The sequence below is a fragment of the Drosophila innubila genome (genome assembly GCF_004354385.1).
Source record: "Drosophila innubila isolate TH190305 chromosome 3R unlocalized genomic scaffold, UK_Dinn_1.0 2_E_3R, whole genome shotgun sequence".
In the NCBI taxonomy this organism is placed as follows: Eukaryota; Metazoa; Arthropoda; class Insecta; order Diptera; family Drosophilidae; genus Drosophila; species Drosophila innubila.
The window spans coordinates 13,657,701-13,668,578 of record NW_022995380.1 but is presented as its reverse complement, the minus strand read 5'-3'; the positions used below and the strand labels follow the sequence as shown (position 1 = coordinate 13,668,578).

Below are 10,878 nucleotides of genomic sequence, written 5' to 3'. Positions count from 1 at the left end.
AAAGCAAATTAATTAATGTGCCACACAGCCGGAATTTATGGCATGAATAGCGAAGTGCGGTGGAGTGCAGATGTTACAGGTGCACCTGGAGTGGGGCAGGTAGGGTTTTTGGTTGGGTGGTTGGGTGGTAATGCTGTGGACTTTACATTCATAATTACATTCATGTGCGTTGCCTGATTTCAGCCCAATGGGCTATGCAAATCGATGCGATTGAAACTTTCACCGCAAACTCGTTTTGCATATTTTAGTTTTGAATTATGGCTGAAAGTTGGCTTTTAATTGAAAGTACACAGTGAGTACCACTGTGGCCGTTATGAACTCATTGATATCGTCGCATTATGAAAATGAAAATGTTTATTATTATCATTTTGCACATTTGGTCCTGGCGACACCGAGATGACAAAGCATAATAAATTGCCAGACTCCAGTCCAATTGTGGCTCCCGTTCTGGCTTTTGATTTGGTTGGTGGGAAGTGCATTGAGTTTTAATGAATTTTTAATTAGTTGCAATTAATATGGTAATTTGTTTAAGTGCTAATAGACACTAAGAGTACGATAACTTGATGCTTTTAATAAATGCTGTGCACGAAAGTCAAGATACTGTAAAGTTGATAATTATGAATAGACAGTAGGTACAGAATACTTCTGACAGCTTATTATGTTTAGGGAATAATTGAAAGATATTAGAAAATAAAATCATACATATTTATTGCTGTCGATATTAATATTAAAACAGTGTGTTTAAATTTCCTAATGAATAATATAAAATTAAATAATTATTATAGAAATGAATGTACTAATCAGACTGAAGTCTACGAAAGTCTCGATATACAAAATTAGTTAATTAGTTCCGTTTTACTTTTGTACCATGCTTATAAATACTGTATACGCACATTCGATAGACTAAATTAATTTCTTTATTACTGATAATCTCAACTTAATCTTTACCATTTATTTACACTCATTGCCCGGGGCAGGGAATACAAATGCGCACAAACAATTTCATCAAACTGGAAGGCAAAGCCCTCGGGCCAAAGTCACGAATCCAGCTGCAGATTAATTGCATTAATTAATCGCTAAAAACAAAGTACATAAGCAAACACAGCCCACACTTCCATTTCTGTCATTCCTGTCTATCCCCTTCCTTAATGCCTGGACGGAAAGTACGGAAAGTTGTAATAAGACGCAAAAGCTTTCGGTGCCGTTGATGAGGATGTTGAATGATGCCGAAATGGGAAATAAAACAAGTGGCGTTTCCGTTTTTCATTAAGTCTGTCAGACGAAATCCGAAATGATTTGTTTGTTTAACTTCATTTGAATGCAACGTTGGACAGGCGATTGTTCTGTCCAGTTTACTACAGATTGGTCGCTCTATGGAATAAAGCTCAATTTCATAATTAGTATGGGTTTAATTCCATATCCATATCGTGCATTGCAATAATCATAATAATAGCAGAGTTTCACCCTGCACAGAAAGATTTGTGTGTCCATGTTCAGTCAGTTGAATGAAATGAAATTTGATTTGAATTGATTGATCATTCCCAGCGGGTGTTGCCCAAACTAGCCCACCCGTTGTACTTGTAATGTATCCTGTAATCGAGTGTAATCCTGTAAAGACCTGCACAAAACTCACTCAGCTGGATGCCATTCATTGTTCAGCGATCCTTTTCATCCGAAACTTAACTTTGGGCAGTTGAATTAGCTTCAGTATCTCTATATACAACTGAAAAGGCAGATATTTCTATATCTTTTCGGGAACCTTAAAATAACCCTGATTAGATATTCATTCATTGGAGTATTCTGAAGATTTACCTGACATTCATATGCTTATCTGATGACATCAAAAGTCATCTGGCATGATGTAACTGCCATATCTTCAGTTTGCCCACACGCCGAGTCCCAAGAGTCAATGGACAAACACAGGGAAAAATCAAAATCAAATGCCATAGCAAAGTGGATTTTCCACCCTTTTTATTAGCAATTGCTCAATGCCCCTGCCCCTGCCTCTGCCCCTGCCTCTGGCTCGAGTTCGGATTCGGGTTCGGTCTCTGGCCCTGTCAATGCCAACGTCAGCGCCACTGTCCGCCCAACCATCGTTGGTGGTTGGCGGTGTGTCTAGTGGTTGTGGTCGTGTACGGTAATCCCACAATGAGCTGCCATAATAGATGGCAAGCAAATTGAAGAGCTTTGTCGACGGCATCGAGAACATTTTGTGGCCTCGTTGCGGTTGTCGCCGTTAAAGGCGGTGGGTTTGTTTGGGTGGTGGCGTTGACTTCTGTGTTGTGCTTAACATTTGCGGTTTCGCACTTTTGCAACAATTCGACGATGACGTCGATGTCGATGTCGAAGTCGCAGTCGTGTGCCAGCGGGTGACCCAAACCCACTCCTTCTGCTAGGACGATGCCTAGCGTTGATTGTACGCAACAGGGTGGAAAGTTGAAGTGCATCCGGATGGTCAGTAAATGTGGTTGGATGGTTGCTCTTTGCTGTTTGCTGTTTGCCGTTTGTTGATTTCCACACTGCCTAAATTACAAAATGAGACTTTTTGTCATTATGCGAATTATGAGGTGGATAAAAGGTATTAAATATTTTGGTCATCAGCCGTTCGGCCATTCAGCTGGTTTTAGGCTAATTGAAACCCGCCCACCTTTTATCATGAACCTCAGCTGGCCAACTGTTTGGGCAATTTGCAAATGGTCCATTATAATTCCAGCCTACCGAAATTATGCTCACATTTTAATAACTGACTTTTATTATCTTTGGGCTATTTTAGGTACAATACTCGCATTTTAGTCGATTATGGAAAATTTATTTAAAAATGTATAAAAATGGGATTCCGATTTTTGGTTTTTCCTTTTTTCCATTTATTTGTGTTTTCAGCGAACTCTTTGTCAATATTTTGTTATCAGTTATTCATGCATGACATCATTCACATTTAAATCAAATCAGTGCGGTAGCTACGTGTCAGCATTTTTGACATTATTAAATTTAAATTTTGACAGTTTGATGATGAACTTATGGACAGGCTGTCATTCACCTTTACACATGTGCTTTAATATCCCGTTAGGTTAAGATTTGTAAGGATTCAAATGCGCAAGAAAATCAAAAGTATTATTGAAGATCAAACATGTAGTTGAATCTCAGTCCGTGATTCTGTTATTCTCTACAGTTGTCCCAGACGATTTTAGAAAACTGTAAACTGGACGTGTTCATGAGTTCATTTGCATCCAGTTGATGTTACGTATGTGTTATTAAATTGGGCAATGTGACAATTCATTTTACCCTTTTTTATTTTTAATTTTGCACGCATGTGCAACCCTTTTGCTGTACTGCCACGCCCCGGCACTGTCAACGCCCCTCATGGGTGAGAGGAGGTTGAGTGTTGTTACATTATCATCGACATCAAGGAGCGTTGTGCCTTCTGTGCTCCTGAATGTCCTGCCCTGACTTTTGTGCACATCTCCCTCAAGCTCAACTGTTTGTAGTCGTATTATATGTCATAGCTCTGAAGTGTTCTCAAATGTTGCGCCTCTTCGCTTTTTAGCGTTTTAATGCAACCGCGAGACTTGCGTATTTTAAGTGATTTAATGGATTTTGCATGCATTAATTTGAACGAGAAGCCAAGTTGTTAATTGCATGCGAATTTATTATTATTATTTACTCTCTGTCCGTTGTCAATCCTGTGAAGATAAGGGAAATGCGACAAATATGAAGAGCTCTACAGAGTGCAATGAGGCGGAAAGTTTTTTTTCTATGGACAACAATCTGCATTTCAATGGGGTTAAAGTTAATGGACATTTCAAAAGTATTGTATATAGTAGAAGTACAACACACTGACATAACCAAACTCTAATTAAGAATGAAGAATTATTTGTATATTTTCATGAATTATGCAAAAGGCGACATTTAAAACTCAAAGGTATGTTAAAATAATTTCTAATCTTTTTTTCATACAATACTTATTTATTTTTTTGAGAACGCCAAATGGTAATTTAAGAATTAACAGTTTCATAGCAGGATTTTCAAGTGTCAGTGTAGGAATTTCTCCCAGTTATTTATACAAATCCTGACCAGTTTCAAACAAATCCGATTTTAAATTAAGATCGTTGTTAAAAAAAAATTATTTTAGTCTACGCTCTTTAGCCGCGCTGATAAACTCAAAGCTCATAGCATTTTGATTACAAATTACCATCACTTGTAAAAAAAACTAAATGGAACTATCCTTAAATACTCTGGCATCACCAAAGATACTCGCAGCTTGTTTTCAGTTAAATCTTCATTTGAGACAATTGAGCAATCAGTTTCCCTTTTTATGTTTCTTTTTCTTGTTTTATCACGATACTTACTTTTGCTTTCTTTTTGTCGTAACGAATAATTAAAGAATAACAAAAGAGGAACCAAGAGAACCAACGAACAGATTGACAACAACAACTGTCAACGAGCCAACATTCTATCAAACTGTCAATAAGCAATTCATTTGCAAATGCGATTGTCAATGGGAATAAAAAAAGAGAAAAAAACCAAAACAAGAAAAAAAGAAAGAAAACCACAGAAAATACTCCCCAATAGTAGGTGAGTCCATGTCATTGTTTGTCAAAAAGCCATTGCGTTTAGTATCGAATTTCAAGTAGCAAAATGACAAAAAATACAATGTGCAATCTAAAAAGTGCTCGACTTGAAACTACCCTGCATAAAGATGTAATCATATTTCATCACAATATAAAAAAAAACATGGAAAAAACCTATTTTCTGCTATTATTTTCTTTATTATGAAATTTTCACAATGAGAAGATAAGTTAGGTATATATAAATAATGTATTTTAAATATTTAAAAATCGGTTAACTGACAGATAGTCATGGCTACGAAAGTAAATTTACGCTTTTTAAGTTTCCTTAGAACTACCTTAATATCAGGCTATTAACTTCTTTAAATTGCTACAGGGTATTAAAAAATGGAAAAAATTGTGTTTCGGCTATAACTACATATCATGTGTGAGTAAGTTTCTCTGGTCAAACACTTGGGTTGAACTGAGATGACGCAGGGTGTTAGCTGGGTCGGAATTGTCATGGCAAAAGTACTGTGAAAAATACTCCCCTGGGTTGTTTGGCAATCGCATGTGACAGAGTCGACGCGTTTTGGCACTCAGACTCCCACACGGATGGGCAGGCGTAGCAGGAGTTGGAAGAGCACCAGCAGGAAGAGGTCGGAGAAGTTGGGGGAAGGAGACGGTGGCATTTGCTGGCAACCTATCAGGCCGCTGCCATCTAACCGAGCGTTGACATTTGTGCCTGTTCGCTTCATGCACAATCAACGGTTCGATTTAATGGAAAAAATGAATTTCACTCCACGCTCTGCGGTTTTGGAGCCTTTTGTGTGGCATAAAAGAACGACGGCAAACGAATTTCCATGAATGTGAAAATTGGTTGGCAGCTAGGAAAAGCGTTTAATGAACTTTTTTCTCTCCGTATTGGCTGAGTTCAGATCCTCTCGCACAACAAATCGAAATTCGAAATTGTAATTGAAGTAAGTTTCGCAAACGGATTGCAAAAAAAAATATATATATGTGAAACGTTGAAGTTGGGGGATGATCGAAGAACAGATACCCTGTTCCCATCTTACTTTAAAATACTTACTCAATTATTATTACTCTTATTACTCTTAGGTTATTTGTGTCACCTCACCCCACAATAGATACAAACGATATGAATATGATATATACATATGAACAAACTTAATTTATAAAATAAATTATTCCAACTTTGGTTTTACTTTTCTTCTACAAATACAGGGTATTAAAAATGAGATATATGTACATAGAGTTTGTCTATAAATTTTTGCATCTGGCTCTGTTGCATTGTTGTCAAGAGCTTGTGAGCTTAATTAATTGTGGTTTGGGGTTTGTGTTTGAGTACAACATATCGCAAAAAGTTTAGATATCCGTTAAATGCTTTCTACTTTATCGCATTTTTTACCCAACACTTGATTTAAATTTACAAATAGAAAAACCACCGAAGTTCAATGTAAAAATTGACAATTTTTGACACAATGCCGAGGCGATAAGCATTCTCTGAAGCGTATAGGAAATTAAATTTTTTCCAATCAAAATCATTTCAATGGCAGTTCACACTTGCACCCAAACAATTGAGGGAGAGGAAAACTCAGAGAGAGAGAGAGAGAGAGAGAAAGATATACAATAGATATGAAATCAGGATTCACAGTCGCTGAGCGATGTATTCGAGTGGGATTTGTGTATATATAATTCGTGCTAGTAAAATATAATATTTTATAAAAATTATTTTAGGGACAGCAATTTTCACTTTATAAAGTGGCAAAATAAATACAATATTTTAATTTATTCATAAATGAGTCAAGTTCCTTGTAACTCTGAGTAGGAAATACTTCTCACAACTTGTTGAGTATTCGACTCCGATCGATTTATCACGTTAATTAACAGTGCAGTAATTGTCGATTCGACTACCATCAACAATTTCACTTCGACTTTATCCAATCAGCTGTTAATATAATTTTCTTAAACTTTAGCGAATTTTTATTTGAAATTGTTTAGTTATTATGAATAATTAACTTATGAAAAATGTATTTAAAAATCTGTGAGTTATTTTAAGGTCACGAAAAGTGAGCAAGGCTTTTGAAGTAAAACATTTCAATTAAATGGCATTAATATCCATTAAATTTGTTAGGCTTCTGGTATACGAGTCAACATTTATGTATATGGTGTATACTCGTAGCTCGGGAACTGTTCGAAAACAATAACATTAAATCACTTAAAGTGTCAACGTTGCTGCAACAGTGTGTGGCGCCCTTGGCCGTCAAGCTGCCCCTGCTCAGTGTCCAGTGCAGTCCAGATGGTATTCATTATCATAATCTGCAACATCATAAAGCAATTTGGTGTTGGCATCGAATTGGATGGGGCGGTACGCTCTGAGTTGTTTGCGTCTCATAGAGCGACTTTATGGATGTGTGACCGGTATAGCGGATGCTTGTTGCTGTTATTACTGTGGCTCTTGTTGTTACTCTGAGAGGGGGAAAGCAGCAGAAATCTTAATTACTTGCCCAGCGAACGCTTGACCTCGTGGAGAGTCTGAACTCACACGCCCAGGACGAGTGTTGGCTTTGGCTTTGCCTTTACCATAACATAGTGTTGAATCTGCTTCAAGTGTTGGGTTGATTGTCGTCGTCACCCACAAACTCAGTCGCCCATAATGGGGGTTAATTGGGCTGTGTGCGCGACACGCATACATCTTGGTAATTAACCAAAGAAGCGACTGCCAGGCTCATCCATGTCATGTCCAGCGCCCAACCAAATGGACATGTGCCTTGCGGTTGCTTTCTACGAGCTGTCCCCGCTTCCACCTCGGCTCCCTTTCCCCCTCCCTCTCCCACTACCACTACCACTCCATGTTGGGGGACAATTAAGGCTATGTCCATTCTTTCACTGCGTGTGTGAACTGCTCACTTTCACTGAAGCTGTTGCAATTGTTAGAGATAAGTATCAAAAGAGACCTCGGACTCTGTCACCATATGCACATTTCAAATTAATTTATGAGGCGTTACATTCATTTTGCGCTTTCTCTAGAATTTAATACCCAACTCCATGATAATATTTATATATAACTTTATTTTTTCCTGCTTTCTTTTGCCATCCCCTCGACAATAATAAACGGCATTGTTTGTGTCATTGTACTTTCTTCGGGGTACATTCGCAATTTATGTTTCCATTATGTTAATTATTGACAATTGCTGGCGACCAGTAAAAGATGGTCAAGTGCTAATTATTTCTATTTACTGGATTGAGTGAATAACCCCAATGCACTTAGCAATTTATGCCAAAGACAAGAATCAGTTATATTTTTCTGGGCGTAACATTCTCTTCAAATACTGATTAATGATTGTTTTAAAAATGGATTGAGAAATGAGGAATATATATTTTCTTATATATATTTTTATATATCTAATTAAATAAATATTTCACACAACATTTTCAGAATATTATATTTTTTTAAAGTGTTCTTTTATGCGCCGACTTTGCTTTATCTGTGAAGTGAATCTAGTAACTCTGAAAAGCTGGTGGTTGGGGTATCCCGTTCTTACTTGCAAAAAAGAGACTTTCATAAAAGTTTTAGACTGTATAAAAACCAACAAACAATAGCTCCATTAGGAGCAGTAGAATGCATTAAATCTATCTAAAAACCAAACATTGCATTTCCAAAATAAAAAGTTGAAAAAAGTCATTGTTGTTGAAAAATGTTGGACAATGCAAGAGCTGACCATAAGCATGCATGAAAGAAATAATGGACTTTAATGGATGTTTTCAGGCGGGAGCGAAGTACAAATACAATGAATACATTTAAAAACCAAAAGGATCAGTTCAATTAAATAGAAATTTAAACAACGGCAGGAGAGAGTTGAGAAATCCAACTTAAATATTTTAAAGCTATTAATCATGTGAAATTTTCCACAAATGCGTCACTTTCGCTGAGATTTCATTATCCAACTGTCAAAGGCTGTTAACGATGCTGGACAGTCTGCCCTGCGGGGGGTGTTGTCGATGAGGGCGGGGCTTTGCGAGGGTGCGAGTTTGTGGTTGGTAACCTTAATTGTTATTTGGACAAATTGTTTTACGTTAACAAGCCAAGGATTAATGATCTGGTCAGTCAATAAGTGGCCCTTTCCCATTTAGCCCGTTCGACGGGGGCGGATGACTCAAGCGTCATAAAGCGCAACGGTTGCCACATTTTGGGGCATATAAATTTATAACGGTTACGATTTTGGCAATTAAAACCACACTAATTGCCAACAATAAGACACTTAAGAAAACATGACTTCTGCTTGGAAAATTACAAATGTAAGAAAGAGCTGAGAATAATTCTTAAAGACAGCTCAAAACTGAAACAGTTTCAATCACCAACAAAAGGGTTAAGCAACCACCCACAGAAAGAAAGAGAGAGCGAACGAAAGGCCAAAATTTATTGGACGAAAAGAACAAAAAAAGCCTACAACTCAAGAGGTTGCTGACAATGATGTCATAGTCATGGAGGAACAGGACAACTGACAGGATATGATTACGACATCGTTATCCCACCGAAATTAGTCATTAGCCAAGGATTACCCTTGATTCTTGGCGCTCACAAACGAATTTGCAACATCCACAAAATCTGCTTTTGATGTCTCTTTAATCAGCTTACAGCAATTTTTATATTGCAACGCCAGCAAACCGTTAAGAATTGTCCACCTTTTAAAGCATTTTGGGGCTTAACTGACAAAATTTCTATTTTTTGTTTACCCTCAGCGTGTATACCTGACTGTATATATGTATTATGTGTGTATGTATGTCTGTGTATGTGTGGACCCCATTCGAGCCCTTTGGCTCTTTGGTTGTAGATAACGGACGCAGCCGTGTTCGAAAAATGTCGCGGCCGGAAAAAAGTTTTGCGTCATAATAAATAATTTCAACGCATTCGTCTGGAAGGATTAAAACCGCAAATATCCACTTCTGCCTCCAGAAATAAAATAGGTGAATTTAAATTGACTTTTTTGTTGAAACATTTGGCTTTCCTTATAACAATGTAAAGTTAAACAATTTCTTAGCAGATCATACTCATTGGACCATTTAAGAATGGTGTATTATAGTCATGAAATTTCAACGAAATAGAGAGCAGCTCAGAGAGTAATTAAGTTGTGAAGATTGTATCTGAATGACTTGTCTAACAATTACTATAATAACTGAAACTGAATATTTCCAAGTTGATATATGCACTTAATGTAATTGAGAACGATAAATTCTTATCTGCAGACATCAGTTTGAAGAATACATGTCGAGCTAGGAATGTCAACTGTCTTGAAAGACAATAGCATGAAGAAACTATACCAATTATTATTGCCAATTTGAGTGCGCTTCAAACGTGAGCCTCTTTAGCTCAGTGGTAGAGCACTGGTCTTGTAAACCAGGGGTCGTGAGTTCAATCCTCACAGGAGGCAGTAAAAAATAGTTCTCACTTTTTTGCAAACCTAAGAATTTTTATTGGAAATATTTAATGGTTTCAAATTCCAAAAAAGATTTTAAATTCGTTCAGCGATGAATGCAAAGCCAAAATGTAATGAGATGCATTGTCAATTTAGATACAACAGTCCTTTGACAAGTGTAAATGTTTTAAATTTTTAATTAGAAACTCACACACAGACAGGCACAAGTCAACCACAAGGATATGCGGGGCACTCACGTGTGACATTATCGCTGACAGGATATCAACGGCACGAGCTACACGTCGCTAGAGGGCGCTCGTTCACACCCCGGCAACGGTATCGTTTGCGCTTTGTATTAAAGGGCTTGGACAAACAGAGGTAAGGGGAGTGTTGGTGGGAGTATGATGGTGGTTTGGGCGTATCAAGGACATGTTAAGGATACTTTTGCTATTAGCTGATGTCGTCGCAATAGTCGTTGTCAAATATTTGCCCAATTGTTTGAACAAATTGCGACCCGTGCCGTGAGTTCAAAACTTGTCCGCTGCTGACAACTTTTTGTATATTCTATTTGACTTGTTGTTCGCTTTTAATTATGTTGTTTATTTTATCAATGGCCTCATATCTTTGCCATCTATTTGTTTATAATTAAAGTCGCGCATTTGACATTTGTTTTTTGTTCCGTTCGGATAGTCCCGTTCTATCATCAAGCATAAATCGCATTCAATTTGATTGCATTCTGGGCCTTAATTAAAAACCAACAATTGACAGCAAAAGCTTTGTTTTTAATTAATTTGGCCTTGCCAAGGGCATGAAATGCGCATTAGCCAATAAATCGCAGTGCACCGCATTCATTAAGGTATCGATGGGTTTTTCGTCTGCAACGATTACATCATTTT

At 37.3% G+C, this 10,878-nt stretch overlaps 1 long non-coding RNA gene and 1 other non-coding gene across 2 annotated transcripts; one reads left to right on the top strand and one right to left on the bottom strand.

Moving 5' to 3' along the window:
• Nucleotides 1-894: 894 nt before the first annotated feature.
• Nucleotides 895-1,200, bottom strand: LOC117791855. Its single transcript, XR_004618107.1, has 2 exons — nt 1,111-1,200; nt 895-1,049 (listed from the first exon to the last, which is right to left on the bottom strand). It is a non-coding gene; the product is annotated as an uncharacterized LOC117791855 (long non-coding RNA).
• An 8,725-nt stretch (nt 1,201-9,925) lies between these two features.
• Trnat-ugu lies at nt 9,926-9,997 on the top strand. The gene has a single exon. It is a non-coding gene; the product is annotated as a tRNA-Thr (tRNA).
• Nucleotides 9,998-10,878: the final 881 nt, after the last annotated feature.